This window comes from Ovis canadensis, chromosome 4 (assembly GCF_042477335.2).
Source record: "Ovis canadensis isolate MfBH-ARS-UI-01 breed Bighorn chromosome 4, ARS-UI_OviCan_v2, whole genome shotgun sequence".
NCBI classification, from domain to species: Eukaryota; Metazoa; Chordata; class Mammalia; order Artiodactyla; family Bovidae; genus Ovis; species Ovis canadensis.
This window is the reverse complement of record NC_091248.1, coordinates 23,153,466-23,166,627: the sequence shown is the minus strand read 5'-3', so window position 1 is coordinate 23,166,627 and position 13,162 is coordinate 23,153,466. Positions and strand designations below refer to the sequence as shown.

General features: G+C 42.6%; 1 pseudogene; it reads left to right on the top strand.

Moving 5' to 3' along the window:
* Window positions 1–3,729: 3,729 nt before the first annotated feature.
* LOC138438748 (magnesium transporter NIPA2 pseudogene) lies at window positions 3,730–4,486 on the top strand (annotated as a pseudogene).
* Window positions 4,487–13,162: the final 8,676 nt, after the last annotated feature.

Sequence of the window (13,162 nt, the reverse complement as noted above, 5' to 3'; positions counted from 1 at the left end):
TCTGCTGTTCTTCACATCCCAAGACAGATATTGGAATTTTAACTTCTTTTTTCACAGTCTCCTTATGTTTTGAAAATTCTTTTCATCTTCCCAGAAGATCTCTTTTCTCATTCTCCCCTTTCACGGCACGTCCTTTGGTAGCTCCTGTTCTGCCCCTGTGGTATTCAGACTTCGTATTTCCACTAGCAATCTCCCCCAACATGCTTCTCACTGTTTTCTGCAGGAAATACTGCCCATAACAAAGCACTGAAAATAGAATGTTCTCAGGAATTAATCATTAAGGCAAGACTGACAAGCTCAAGGACATCAAACCATGTCAAAAGACTGCTGAGAACACTTGAGTGGCTTGAGCTCTCTGACAGTGGTGGGCATATCACAGTGAGTCTGTTGTGCCTGCGTCTAACCCTAACCACCCCCAGGCAGAGCCCCAGCTCAGGGCCAGGATTTGCCGTGTGTCTCCCTGGTGGCTGGCATGGTGCTTGGCGCCCTGTGTGTCCTTGGTAAATGCTTGTACAGTGAGCATTTGGTCACTGTCTTGTTATATAAATACCATGTGCTAGGTGTGCAGGTCTTTTAAAATACTATGACACACAATCCTCATCTTTAAGAAGTTTAAACCCAAGCCTGAGAAAGCACCAGAATTGCTCAGGAAGCTCTGATACTGCTGCTGCTGCTAAGTCGCTTCAGTCGTGTCCGACTCTGTGCGACCCCATAGATGGCAGCCCACCAGGCTCCCCTGTCCCTGGGATTCTCCAGGCAAGAACACTGGAGTGGGTTGTCATTTCCTTCTCCAATGGATGAAAGTGAAAAGTGAAAGTGAAGTTGCTCAGTCATGTCCCACTCTTTGCGACCCCATGGACTGCAGCCCACCAGGCTCCTCCATCCATGGGATTTTCCAGGCAAGAGTACTGGAATGGGGTGCCATTGCCTTCTCCATCAGGAAGCTCTAAAAGTACTTACTTCCAGGCCTTACCCCCAGAGATTCTAATTTGGTAGGTCTGGGTTAGCCCCAGAATTCCATGCTTTTTTGGTCATTTTCCAGATGTCTTTATTAATTAAAAATGTTTTAAATTTTATATTGGGATATAGCCAGTTTAACAATGTTATGATAGTTTTAGGTGAACAGCAAAGGGACTCAGCCATACATACACATGTATCCGTTCTCTCCCAAACTCCCCTCCCATCCAGGCTGCCCCATAATATTGAGCAGAGTTCCCTGGGCTATACAGTCCATTCTTTTTAAATAAGCTTCCAGACCCCTCTGATGATCAGATTGGGACCCTTGGACTAGTGGGCGGTAATAGAAGCCTTACGTTTTTACATCTCTTTTTCCACATATGAAGTGTTTTCATATCCCTCCTCTCGCTTGATTCTTACTTTCTCAGAATCTCAAGATTCTAAGAATCTCTGCAGTTTATGAACGAGGACACAAAGTCCAGAAAGTTCACATGGTTGGTGAAGTCCGAATCTGGGTCTGAAGCCAGGATTCCCATCTACAAGCTCAGCATGGTTTCCTTCTCACAAACTCCTTCTTGTGAGTGATGACCAGGCTTGCTCTACTGGGTAAAGAGCAAAAAACCGTATTGTTGTTCAGTTACTAATCCGACTCTCTGCAACACCGTGGACTGTAGCCCATTAGCCTCCTTGGTCTATGGAATTTCCCAGGCAAGAACATTGGAGCGGGTTGCCACTTCCTTCCCCAGGGGATCTTCCTGACCCAGGGATCTGCATTGGCAGGCGAATTCTTTACTGAGCCACCTGGGAAGCCCAACAAACCTTATAGGTCATTATTAAATGAACAGTGAGTAGGGTTCAGACCTCTCCCCTAGGTTCTTTGGGGAGAAAAAGTGAGAGGAAAATATTGCCTTCCTCACCCCACTCCAGCCCTCCACCCTTCACCCTGAAGAATCACACTGGGAAAAGGAATCAGTTATGGAGACAGGCTCTCTCAGTGGTAGCAAGTAATGAAGGTTATTTCCTTATAGGTGTGTTTTACCTAGAAAATAAAGAAGCCAACTGAGAAAGTCAGTCCTACTGGGTGGAATAAACTTGGCTCACACTCCACGAGGTCCCTGGAGAGGGACCACGTGGTGAGCCAGGCAGCGAACCAAATGCCCTCCTTTACGCGAACATGGCTCAGGAAGCAGCCTCTTGCTGCCCTCTGGTTGGTTACCTGCCCCATCCTGTTTCACTCTTCTCTCCGTGGTGTGGGTGAGACAAGCCGTTCCAGGATTTACCTCACCATTATCACCTAATCCAGTATGACATCAGCAGTGCCTTCGACAGCAGATGGATGAAGATTCCAGCTGCCTTTCTGGATTAGGAGCACAGCAAGCTTCACTTTGCAATGACAGGCTGTGCGAGAGCACAGTCAGCAAAAGGTGCCCCCATTTCCCACGCAGGTACATGGCCCGCAGCTTTCGCCTGCCACATCCCCGACAAGAAAAGGCCAGGGGCTCAGCACTGCGAGCGCTGAGCTCTCCCATCCTTCAGGGACGCGGCCCCTTCAGGCTGTGTCTGAGAGTGAAGTAAGGCTCTGTGAAGCAGCTGGAGAGCTTGTGCTGACCACGGGAAAAGGGAGTGGGGTGGGGAGACCAGTCACTAGAAAAATAAGCAGAAACAAACGGTCTCCTTTAAATTCTGCCTGCAAGCGTTTATGGGTGGAAGGTTTTTTGGTTTTCCTCTCGGAGGTGACTTTCTTTCATGGGCTGGCATCAAGTGTGAACTGAAGAAGTTAAGAAAGGGAGATGGAAAGACTGACACTTCACCTAGCCGGTTATCGGAGCACAGATACTCAAGCAAAATCACCAGTGGCCCTTATTTCCTGATACTTAGAATTGGAAGGTAACAACTCTGAAAGGGTAGTTGTGAAGAAGGAGGCATTCTGTGATGATTCTTCCTTTAGCATCTCCTGGGTTGGGATTTTCTGACCAGTTTACAAAAATCTGATCTCACTCTTTAAATTATACACACAAATATACAAATTCAAGGGGCTTCCCAGGTGGCTCAGTGACAATCCACCTGCCAGTGTAGGAGATCTGGGTTAGATTTGGGTTAGGAAAATCCCTTGGGGAAGGAATTGTCAACCCACTCCAGTATTCTTGCGTGGAAAATCCCATAGACAGAGGAGCCTGGTGGGCTGTAGTCTGTGGGGTCACAAAAGAGTTAGACACGACTGAGCAATTAAGCACACACACATGCAAACATACACATTCAGATCACCTTCTAAGAAATCAGTTTGAGATGCCACATGCTGGATGGGAACCCTTCTCCTTTAAATTGAGCTTTACAGTCTATGGTGTGTTCCTTTTAACCGTAAGGTATGTGTCTACTGACTCTATGATTAAACAGCTCAGAAACATGTGCCACCAGGGTACGATCTCATCCTAGCAGCGGCAGCAGAGTGGACTGGGGATCCTCCTGGAAATGTACAACTGGTTACTTCCTGATAAGAAGGAGGCCAGCTGTGTCCCTGGCTGTGCCCACTTCCCACTGGACATAGATGAAGTCAGAGAGGGGGAGAGGGCCGGGAATGAAGGTGCTGTGTAGACTGTGAGCCTGTACGGTGATGTGAAAATCTGAGATTTGAAGGCTGAATCATACTTGCTCCGATGCCAGGAGTTTCTCTTCTTCTGTGCTCGATGTGATTGGTAGGAGCTTCCTCAGGAACAAAGGGTACATCCAAAAGCCTGGGTTATATGAGTTTTATGTGTTAGTCTGGGATGGCCTATGAGCTCCAGTATTTTTATTGGGGCAAGCTGCATTTCGAAATAAAACCAACAAAAACAAGGTCTCCTGCAGCTTACCAGAACAGGATCCGTGAGAGCATGTCAAAGTGGTCATGCAGATCTTAAAGAGTGGGTTGTGGTGGCTGGACCATTCTCCACGGGAGCTGGCGAGGTGGCCAAGTTCACGGCTTAGGCATTCGGATCAGTCCCCAAGGGCCTCCATTAGGATGTCTCAGCGTCCTTGTGAAGATCTCCAGTTACAGTCATTTGTGTTCCAGAAGAACAGAACGTGGAGACCTTAAACGTCTTGCGAGCGAGGTGATCCACATTTTGTGGGTTTTGCAATGCTCGTGGTCACTGTAGTCTTGTTAATCTTTGTTAGGAACTCGCCACAAAAGCAAACATTCTAATCATTCCGTGAGCGGAGCGCTTTTAGTTAGCTATGTTAAAGGCTTGGGCATCGCGTTAAAGAGCTTTCTGCTGAGAAGACTCAGCTGAGACATCCCTTGGCCTAGATTCTGCTTCTAAGCCTCCCAGTCTGTGTAAGCACACAGATTAGTTATCTAAACAGGGCCCTGGACATACTGAACCCCTCTACAGCAATGCCAATGGACTACATATTCTTTGTAGCTTCAGGTTTAACTTGCTCATTTCTCTTTTTAAAGAAGAGGCAAGATATGCCTGTTGGTGACACCGCTGGTACTTTGAGTAGCTTCCTTGAAATTGTTGTGGGGAATGTCGTGCCTGCTTGCCTTTAAAGATACTCAATTAGTCTAGGAAGACAGCTTGTGTTTTCTGGTATGATGAAAAGCAATAAATGTAATCTCTCTAATGTTCTTAATATCTCTAATAGTCTTAATAGTAATGAATAAAGCTCAACCTGGGAAATTGGGCAGCTAACTGGTCAAAGTGTCTCCTAAAGAAATGGATATCTGACAGGTTTTTGAGAAACAAATTTAATTAAAACCTTATTTTGTAATTCTACTGCTAAATGAGTTAGAATTTCAGAATGTGTCTGAAAATGACATTGTCCCCTTACATGATAGTCTCTGGAGACAATCGTTTTTTAAGATTTCACTAATTTGGATCAAGAAAAACTCATTTTCTAATATTTAAATTCTAACAGTTAACTAAAATGATCTTAGTATAGGTAGTTTCTATTTTTATTAACATTGTATTATTGTATATGTATATGTGTATATGTGTATACTGGTTCCTCCATGAAGAACTAATGGATTAATGACCATTTTAAATGTAAAAGATGAAACGCCGTGTTTCTTTATTGTTGAAAATACAAAGACATGCCCCTGTATGAGGATATTGGTCAAGCAACCTACTAGTCTAGTCTAGTAAGAGTAGAATTTTTTCAAAATACTATTGCAAATTTTTGTCTGGGGATTTAATTTGGGGGAATTTTTGAAAATAGTCTAAAGAGATGTGGAACCAGCCCTGGAAGACTGAGTAGGTTAAAAAAACTTTGCAATAATATTTTGGACAATTTTTAACTATAATAAAAAGACTAATTTTCCTTTTGGCTCAAAGACTACTCTACCAAAAAAAAGTTTTGAATATGTTTGGAGAAAGGCAGTACCAGCAGAAGAAACAACACACGTGTCCTCATGCATGGCTGCCCCGAAGGGGCCCTAATTTGAACTTAATGATTATGAGGTATTTGCTTACAAATCAATTCAACAACAGAATGGGAGAGATTATGTTTAAAAAAATCTGTTTATGTTTTAAAAAATCTGATTATCATAGGTAAGAAGTTTAATTTTTTAAGAAAATAAAAACACATTGGTTTTGCAAATAACACCAGAGTGAAATTATTCTAAGATCACCTCTTAGGCAAAGAATCTTAAGCACTGTTTATTTTCCAGATGGAAAAAAAAAAAGTTGATACACCCAACATTCTTCTCTATGCCTAAGAGATTAATTTATCACCACTCTGGGTAATATCAGTGAAAGTCATTCTGAGGTTAATCAAAAATTTTAATGCAAGGAATACATGGCATGGGAATACTGGTATATACAGGCAATGATTAACTAAAAAGTTTTCTTTATCCATAAGTAACAAAACTGTCCATTAAAAACTTTTTTTTAAAAAGGCTGAAAACTTGGCAAATTCTTTTATTTAAATGAAGTTGATGTTAGTTGTCTTCAGTACTAGTACATTTATCTGTTATACTGCATCCAAAAAATTCTCTCTGAATATATTCATTTTTACAAGTTTAAAGCGGATAAAATAGACCTTGAAAAGCTGCATATGCTCAAGTGTACAGTTTAATGCCTTGTTGGTGGTAAACATCCAGGAAATCATCACCATAATCAGCATTGTGAACCCATCTGTCACCCACCAAAGTCTCTTCTGGCCCCTTTATAAGTCCTCCATCCACAGACAGCCACTAATTCACTTTCTGTCTCTATAGATTCTAAGATTTTATGTAAATGGAGTCACATAATATCTACTCTATTTTTTTCTGACTTCTTTCACTCAGCATAATTATTTTGAGATTCATCTATGTCTTTTTGTGTGTATCGGTATTTTATTCTCTTCTATTATTATTATTCCTTTTTATTCTACTTACTCTTACTTATTCCAGATATTTCTATTATTTATTTAATTTCATTGTTTGAATTTACCAGAGTTTGTTTACCCATTTACCTGCTGATGCTTGTTTAAGATGTTTCCAGTTTTTAATTTTCATTCATAAAGCGGCTGTGGACATTTACGTACAGACCTTTGTATAAACATATGATTTCTTTTCTCTCGAGTCGTAGTTAAGTGCGTGTTTAAATTTTTAAGAAACTGCCAGTTTTCCAATGCAGCTGTCCTCTTTCACATCTCTAGCAGCAGTGTGTGTGAGATTTCTGGCTCCTTCCTGTCCTCTCAATGCTTGGTCCAGTCGGCTTCCTTCAGTCTGAGCCATTCTGATGTGTGTGAAGCGATATCTCATTGTGGCTTTGATGGGCATTCCCCTATGGATACCAATGTTGTCCCTCTTTTCATGTTTTTATTTGGCATCCATATTTCTTCTTTAGTGACATGTCTATTCAAATCTTACGGGTTTCCATTGGGTTGTTTATCTCGTTAACTAGTCATGAGTTCTTTATATAGCTTAGACACAATTCCTTTGCTAGATATTTATCTTGCAAATATTTTTGCCTAGGCGGTGGCTTGACTTATATTTTTGTAACTGTGTTGTTTGAAGAGCAAAGCTTTAAAATTCTGATACAGTGTCATTTACTGATTTTTCCTTTTGGGCTTTGTGCTTTCAATGTTGTATTTTAAAGTCTTTGCCAAGTTCAAAGCCGCCAAGATTTTCTCCTATGTTTTCTTCTAGAAGTTTGATAGCTTTAGCTCTGACATTTAGGATTGTGAGCCATACTGAGTTAAATTTCATATGTATCAGTTAAGGTTCAAGGTGTATTTTATTTAATTTTTTTCACAAGTCCACCAATTGTTCCATCACAACCTCAGTGGAATATAGTTTCCTCATTTGTAAAATGGATTTACATTTTCCATCTCAAAGTTTGTTGTGTACACTAAATAAAACAATATACGTACAGTGCTTAGAACCTGATAGGCACTTAATAAATATAATTTCCTTCCTCTAACCACCCCCCCAAAAAAAGAACCTTAAAAAAAAAAACTATGAAATACTACTTACTGTGTATTGGAAAATGACTTATCACTTAGTACAATATTTAAATAAATAAAAATATGAGCAAAGAATTCATAGATGCTTGAAAGTTTGGTGCTAGAAAGATTTTTCAAAGCTTATTTCATTCAACCCTCTCCTTTCAGATGAAGAACGTGAAACCAGAGGGCTGACATGATTCACCCGAGGTCATTGACCAAGACGGTCAGAGATGGGCTAGAACCCAGTCTCTTAGCCTTCATCTCAACTCTTACTCATCATTACTTAATTGAAGGGTGGGCTATGAACAGATTTTTCAGAGGGAAAAATCACCACATACATTGAATTAGAATAGTTTTAAAAGAGACACATAGTAATTTCCTCACAAAATTATCACTAATTACGTCTAGTAGTCTGAAAGTGCTAGCGCATAATCCTGTATCCAACAACACTGAATTCTTTATAGGTTGTTATTAAAAGATTTTGGAAAAAGTGTTAGGAGTAAATTCATAACATTATTGAGAGCTTTTTAAATGAATAATAAAAGCAAGCTGTTTATATATTTGGCTATGTGAAAATTAAATTTTCTGCCTAGCAGAAGACTTCATAAATTAGAATTTTAAAAACTGACATGACTTAGAAAAGAATGGTAAGCTATATTAACAGGCAGTTAATTGATATACTTGATATACGATGAGCTGTCACAAATCAGCAGGGAAGACATGAAGACCCCGGCAGAAAACAGGCAAGTGTGTCTCAGGTAAACACACATGACCACTAAGCAGGAGGAAGGAGCCTCAGCCCACTAACATTCAGAGCACATCTGAAAACAATGAGATACTTATTTACCTTAGAGACTTTGAAGGATTAAAAAGAGCAACAACACCCTACACCTTGGTGAGGATGTGGAAAAAGGACCCCTTTCATGTACGCTGTTGCTATGAGCCTAGTATTGACATGACTTTCCTGGAGGGCAATTTGGCCATTTCTATGAAGAATTCCATGAAATGATTAGCCCAGAAATGCCATCGCCATGAATTTATCTTACATGCCTAGCTAAGTGCCTATTTTTATTAAGAAGTACATTTCGGGCTGTAATATCAAAAACAGAAACCATCAAAATGTCCACTCATCAATGGACCGTGTAAAAATAACAGAGGAACCATGTGTTCATACGGCATGCTCTGTTTTTCTCAGAAGAATGAGGTTGCTTTAAATGTACCACCTCGAAAAGTGCTGATGAAAAGTGAAAAGGCAAATTGTTAAGTAAGATGTACAGAATGATCCTACTTTGTTAAATCAGGAAAGGGGGAAATAGGTGTTGAATATGCATGGAAGGAAGCTTTACTAGGACTCTTTAGAGAAAAGTTTCTCAACGGACAAGGGGAATGTAGCCCAAGGCAGAAGGAAGGGTTTGGCTCCCATCGCTGGAAACACACAGAGCAGGCCCAAGGGGTAGCTGAAGTTGGGGGCTCAGGTAATGTCCTCATCGTCTCCCCCACTGACTCCACCTCCCTCCATATTTATCGTCACTGTTTTATCCCAGACAGCTGCCTCCCTCATGGAGCTCAGAAATATGGCTGCTGGCTAACTTTGGGCGTCCGTGGTGGCTCAGTGGTGAAAGAATCCCCCTGCCAATGCAGGAGACCTGGGTTCAATCCCTGGGTCGGGAAGATCCCCTGGAGAAGGAAATGACAACCCACTCCAGTATTCTTGCCTGGGAAATCCCAGAGACAGCGAAGCTTGGTGGGCTACAGTCCACGGGGTTGCAAAGAGTGAGACAGGACTGGGCGACTAAATAATAACAAGCTAACTGCAGATCTTCCTGATAGAATGGCCTGAAAGAATAAGAGAATTTCCTGCTAGCTCTCCAAGGAACCCCAGCTAAGACTCTGACATTTACATCCCATTTCTGTTAAGGATCAAGCCCTTTCCTGAAGCGTGACTTGGGTCTGGGGCCAGTGTTCATTCTCATGACAGGTGAAGCTCCTGATCCCATCTCTGGGAGCAAGGGGAGCGAAAGTGGGGGCACAAACTGGGGGGCAGCGGTTCCCCATAGCAAGGAATTCTACTGAACAGCCAGTGTCTACAATATGCTGGACACCTTTTATAACAATAACGTTAGGAAGTGGGTTACTATTATCATTGAAAAATGCAAAGATTGGCACTACAGGAAATGGTATAAGAAATAAGCGGCCAACCAGGAGTCCTACATCAACCCTTATCAGATTTCCTTTCCAAGACTTAAAAGAACAAAGAGACACATACACACTAGCATATTTTCCCATTATTTTGTCAAAATGTGGCATAGGTCTTTCTTGGCAACAAAGGAGTTAATTTCTTCTGGAAAGATACTGGGAAATGAATTTTTATTGAAGAGGCTGATTCAACATTTTCCCGGAGCAGACACTCTTGGACTTGGTGAGATAAGGGGAGGGAGTGCAAGGCGGGGTGAGTGCTGAGCCGGCTCTGAGTGAGCTTGTCCTGGAGCCCCCTCGGGGCAGGAGGACTAGAGGGCAAGGCCAGCCTCAGGCTTTCTGACAGCTTCTGAGCAGGCTGTAAATGTCCCCGGCATCGATTTTTCTCTCCAGAAAGCAGTCAGTGCCCTCTGTCACACTTGCTGCTGACTGTCTTCTCCCTGCCACCCCTGCCTCCCCCTAACAGTTGTGTCGAAGAGAAACCAGAAATGCAAAGCCTCTCAGTTAAAGTCGTTAGTTTGGATTCCACAAATTCTGCATTTGAGAGAAATCAGATAGGAGCTATAGTGAAGTTTCTGTATTTATTACCTCTGAATAAATGATTGATTTTGCAGATTATAGGGTAAATAAGATTGTAGGAGAGTGGAGAAGATATTTCACTTCAAGCACCCTTTACTATTTCAGAAACATCCATCAATGGGTAATCAACTGAGAAAGTAGTGACTAATTATAAATCACTGCTGTCTAGTCAATCAAAAAATTTTTTTTAAAAAAGTTCTCTTCTACTGGAAACTATAGCCTGATTCCTCATTTCTGTGAATAGCCTCAAAAGTAATTAAACAAAGTGAAGTTCCAAATGTCTTACTAATTCAGATCACAGGATAGATTTTATTATAGGATAGTTAAGACCCTGATGTGAGATGTCTGATATCAGATGTGATATCTGGCATAGGTATAGTGGTTAAGACTCTTTTGAAATGGTTACCAACCTTTCATGTATATATAGATACACACACACACACACACATATAATTTTATCTATTTATTTTTTAGCTGTGCTTGGTATTCATTGCTGCATTAGCTTTTCTGTGAGGGAGTGGGGGCTGCTTTAGCTGTGATTCGAGGGCTTCTCATTGCAGGGGACTTCTTTTGTTTTAGAGCACGGTCTCTAGGGCGGGTGGGCTTCAGAATTTGCAGCACGTGGGCTCCGTAATTGCAACTCCCAGACCCTAGAGCACAGGCTTGGAGAAGGCAATGGCACCCCACTCCAGTACTCTTGCCTGGAAAATCCCATGGATGGAGGAGCCTGGTAGGCTGCGGTCCATGAGGTCGCTAAGAGTCGGACACGACTGAGAGACTTCACTTTCACTTTTCACTTTCATGCATTGGAGAAGGAAATGGCAGCCCACTCCAGTGTTCTTGCCTGGAGAATCCCAGGGATGGGGGAGCCTGGTGGGCTGCCGTCTATGGGGTCGCACAGAGTCGGACACGACTGAAGCGACTTCGCAGCAGCAGCAGCAGCAGCAGCAGCAGCAACAGCAGAGCACAGGCTCGGCAGTTGTGGGGCCCCGGCTCAGTTGCTCTGCAGCACGTGGGATCCTCCAGGACCAGGGGTTAAGCCTGCGTCTCCTGCACTGGCAGGCGGATTCTTTATCACTGAGCCATCAATGAAGCCCTAGTTAAGACTTTTGAGTCAGGGCTGGTTCAGGTTCAGGTTCTATCATTTCATGCCATCTTGGGCAACTTGCTTGCCTCTTTGAGCCTCTATTTTCTCATCTGTATAATTGGATAGCTATACTGGCCTTATGGAATTACTGTGAGAATTCAGTGGGAAGCTTGGGACATAGTAAGGAAAGGGAAAGTGAAAGTGAAGTGGCTCAGTCATGTCCGACTCTTTGGACCCCATGGACTGTAGCCCACCAGGCTCCTCTGTCCATGGGATTTTCCAGGCAATAGTACTGGAGTGGGGTGTCATTGCCTTCTCCAGCGGATCTTCCTGACCCAGGGATGGAACCCAGGTCTCCCGCATTGTAGATAGATGCTTTATCATCTGAGCCACCAGGGAAGTCCATAGTAAACCATCCATAAATACAGTAAGTCCCTGCATATGAATGAGTTCCTTTCCAAGAGTATATGTGTCCAGTTTGTTCACAGCAACGAAGTCAGCCTAGGTACCCAACAATCGGCTATATAGTACTGTACTGTAATGCTATATAAGAACAAGCGATGTCTACCGTCTTTTTACCTCACTCCACTCAATTATTTCACTGTTGTTTCCATTATTGTCACTTGGCACTTCTTAGCAATAGCAGCTACATCATCACTACTTTTATACTTGCTTCCAAATATCTTGGGCTGAAATAAAGACACTGAAATACTGTGCTCCAAAGCTAGTGGAGGTGATGGAATTCCAGTTGAGCTATTTCAAATCCTGAAAGATGATGCTGTGAAAGTGCTGCACTCAATATGCCAGCAAATTTGGAAAACTCAGCAATGGCCACGGGACTGGAAAAGATCAGTTTTCATTCCAGTCCCAAAGAAAGCCAATGCCAAAGAATGCTCAAACTACCACACAATTGCACTCATCTCACATGCTACTAAAGTAATGCTCAAAATTCTCCAAGCCGGGCTTCAACAATACGTGAACCGTGAACTTCCTGACCTTCCAGCTGGTTTTAGAAAAGGCAGAGGAACCAGAGATCAAATTGCCAACATCTGCTGGATCATGGAAAAAGCAGGAGAGTTCCAGAAAAGCATCTATTTCTGCTTTATTGACTATGCTAAAGCCTTTGACTGTGTGGATCACAATAAACTGGAAAATTCTTCAAGAGATGGGAATACCAGACCACCTGACCTGCCTCTTGAGAAATCTGTATGCGGGTCAGGAAGCAACAGTTAGAACTGGACATGGAACAACAGACTGGTTCCAAATAGGAAAAGGAGTACGTCAAGGCTGTATATTGTCACCCTGCTTATTTAACTTATATGCAGAGTACATCATGAGAAACGCTGGACTGGAAGAAACACAAGCTGGAATCAAGATTGCCAGGAGAAATATCAATAACCTCAGATATGCAGATGATGGGTGCAATGGCACCCCACTCCTGTACTCTTGCCTGGAAAATCCCATGGACGGAGGAGCCTGGTGGGCTGCAGTCCATGGAGTCGCTAGGAGTCGGACACAACTGAGCGACTTCACTTTCACTTTTCACTTTCATGCATTGGAGAAGGAAATGGCAACCCACTCCAGTGTTCTTGCCTGGAGAATCCCAGGGACGGGGGAGCCTGGTGGGCTGCCATCTATGGGGTTGCACAGAGTCGGACACGACTGAAGCTACTTAGCAGCAGCAGCATGCAGATGACACCACCTTTATGGCAGAAAGTGAAGAGGAACTAAAAAGCCTCTTGATGAAAGTAAAAGTGGAGAGTGAAAAAGTTGGCTTAAAGCTCAGCATTCAGAAAACAAAGATCATGGCATCCGGTCCCATCACTTCATGGGAAATAGATGGGGAAACAGTGGAAACAGTGTCAGACTTTATTTTGGGGGGCTCCAAAATCACTGCAGATGGTGATTGCAGCCATGAAATTAAAAGACACT